Genomic DNA, 3404 nt, shown 5'->3' on the forward strand with positions numbered 1-3404 from the left:
GGCCCACAGTTTTTCAGGCAGAGGTTCTGGCGTACCAAATTTCTTAATAATTGCGTACTGCCTTAAGAACATTGACTCAAAAAAGTTTCTTAGCCATTTCTTGTACGTCATTTTATATGGAGTTTTTGCTTTTCTTGAGAGCTGCATACTGGCCTTAAACCTTTAAAGGGGGTTTAAAGTAGGGTTACCAGATGAACAAAGGACAGGTAAGATTCAGAAGGAAGACGCCTAAGGTACAACATATTTAAATAAACACGTTTTAAATAAAAAAAATTTGTATGTACATATACACTTGTGGTCAGCTGATTAAGTTAAGTGACATTTTGACCATGTTTGGCTATTTTTTTCTTTATTTAATGTTTATAATTTTTTTTTACAAAAGCGTTAGGCATCGTATATCATAAAAAACCACATTTCAAACTTTGTACAAAAATTATAAAAATTTAACCAATTTTAGCCATTTCCGCTAAAAATTTTCAACTTTTTATTCAGAAATTTTCAACAAGTTTTAGGTAGGCAATTTTATAGTAATTTGAATTTTAATAGAACAAAGTGAAAGTTTCAAAACGCTAGAAAATTTCTTTTTATTCCGGCGACGAGGAGTTGCCTGTTTAATTGAGGCTCGATTACAAAGTATCTCGACAGTACATTGTGACGGCTGACCCTCTATGTCGAACCTTAGTCACGCTGCCTTGCACCCGTTTTTATTGCACAGGGGTGCATACGGTGGTGAACCAATTTGTTTTTTTATTTTTTATTTTTTGAGCAGGTCCATTCCAAATGGCATTATTGATTTTTCGATGCTGGGGCCTGGCTACTACTGAAAACTGTGTTCGGTGCCGCGGCGACGCCGATCAGCTTTTATCCGTTGCTGGCATGAAGGCTGAAATTTCTTTTTTCTTATGCACAATTTGAACATCTTTGCGAGGGCTGCGCCCCTATGCTTCCTCTACGCGTTCGTAGAACTCCTCTTTGGTCTCATCGCGCTATTCCTGCGACGGTGCGTGCCCAAAAATTAGAATAGTGTTGTTGAATTTATTTAACATTAATGTGGATCATGAAATTCATTCCCTAATGGGAGTGAGACTGGATAGGAGTTCTTCTAATTACAAATCCCACACCGTCTCATGGCATCTGCAAAAGATCTCAGATGCTTGGTATTGGTTTTATTGAACTGCGGTGATGTCAGCCTGGTATCTTACTATGTTATGCAGAATTTGTACAAAGTCGCCTTCCCTATAGATGGTCCGGAAATTCCAGGCGGGCATCCCTAAAAAGTAGTCCTTGCCCGGTGGGGGGGGGGGGGGGGGGTAAATATCCGAGGCCTTTGTGGTATTCTCATTGGAGTAACTTTTTTACGTGGTAGGTTCCAAGCCAAGCGCATTGCCCATTTCGGCGTTGTCTGTCATGAGGCGTCACCAGTCACAGTCACGCTACCCTTAAGACAGCCGTTGTTCATCAATCACGCTTCCTGGATAACGGTGTGATGGTCGAGTTCAAGCACGTCAGTACTTTCATTTATGTAGCAAGTGACGCGATCTGGAAATGCCAAGTGAAGCCAAGTCCTTCTTCAACTGGTCTTTCCCTTGCTCTTCCACTGTTACCAGCACCGCGATTTGTGTTGTCTGTTTTCAGAACTGAAGCGTTTTTATCCATTCGGACGTATGTACTTGCCGGCTCGGCGGAGCCGTACTACATAGATAAATATATCCATATCGTTGTAAAGCTCATACACCTCATAGTTCCACCGTCTGCTTAGCGTGGAATCTATTACTCGACGGGCTTTTAGGGATGAACGTTTACATAGTAAGCTGTTAGCTTAAAGGCAAACGCCTGCTTGCAGCTGCTCATACAGGGGAAAAGACGGTGTTAATTTCGGCGAACCCGTATACTGAATACGTAAGAGTGATCCCACCAAAGCTCCAAGACTCGACACAGGTTTGTTACTGCACCTCGTATGTAGATTGCTCGCATTGCTTAGAGTTATCGACGGGACGCAAGTGTCGGGATTAATAATAACAATGCAACTGCAACTGCGCCCCGAGAAGGAAAACCATATCCACTGGGATTCTCCATCATCAGTTGTGGATTTTTCCAGTTTTTTCATTACCAATGCAATCGTTTACTTTCAGAAGTTCCTAAGATTAACTTTTATTTCTTTACATTTTTCTACAAGATTTTTTTAAAATAGTTATGTATGTGTGTACATTAGGGTGTTCCTTAGAAATAAAATGAACGATTTTTTTCAATCTCACCCCTCAATCGGTAATACCACGATCACAGATAATAATAATAATAATAGATTGGCGCTTACACGTATGTTAGTGTTTGGCCGAGCTTCTCCTCCGATTTGAGGCGTGCGCCTTGATGTTGTCACACAGAGCGGAGGGACCTACAGTTTTACGCCGACTCCGAATGGCGATTGTATTTTTATGAGAAGCTGTTTTTCATGGCAGAAATACACTCGGAGGTTTGCCATTGCCTGCCGAGGGACGACCGCTGTTAAGAAAAAACCTCTTCTCTATATTTTTGCGATGTTGCTTTGACAAGGGTTTGAACCCAGGCGTTGCGGAGTGGAAGCGCGCACTGCTTACCACTACACCACAGCGGCTGTCAAAGCGATCACAGATATCACATATAAATTTTGGTCCCGACTGCAGTCGGTTAAGACGTTTTTATACGGTAATCTGAAGTTTGACCCCTGTGCGACACGCCTTAATCGACTCCAATCAGGTCCAAAATTATATGTGATATCTTTGATTAAAGTAGTATCGACTATTGGTATTAGGTAAAATAAAAATTAATTTGAATTTTTTTAATCCTCCGTAGAGGAATCTGAACTTTACCCCCTGTGCGACACGCCATAACCGTCTCAAATCGGGACCAAAATTTATATGTGATATCTTCGACCATAGTAGCATCGACATAGGGGTGAGGCTTGGTAAATCTGATGTAAAAATTTGCTTCCTACATTTAAGGACCACTGTAATGTACATATGTAAATGCGAAATTCTCTACTCGCCATCAGGCCATGTGCGCTCTACGTCTTCAGTGGGAAATGTACGTAACCAATAAGCGTTATCAAATAGCTTAAAGCCTAGCTTCTCGAATATGCCACGTGCGACGCGATTATCCTTGTTCACCAGAGTCATTACATCATCACCCAGCTCCGCAATGCGTTGCGCTGTAGCCGTGGCAATCAGGCTACCCAAACCGCGTTGCTTGTGCTCCACCCTCACTTGCAGAGCGCCGAGAAAACCGCCTTGGTATCGAAGCTAAGTTTTTCTTTTCAAAACTGTTCGCTAATCCAAGTGCACACAGTTAACCTATACAAGTTCTGCTATGCACATATGTACATACGTACTTTAGTGGCAACTGCAGCACTTCCATTCTGGGCTTGTAGT

Source organism: Rhagoletis pomonella, unplaced genomic scaffold, assembly GCF_013731165.1.
Source record: "Rhagoletis pomonella isolate Grant_MI unplaced genomic scaffold, Rhpom_1.0 Rhpom_scaffold_00006, whole genome shotgun sequence".
Classification (NCBI taxonomy): domain Eukaryota; kingdom Metazoa; phylum Arthropoda; class Insecta; order Diptera; family Tephritidae; genus Rhagoletis; species Rhagoletis pomonella.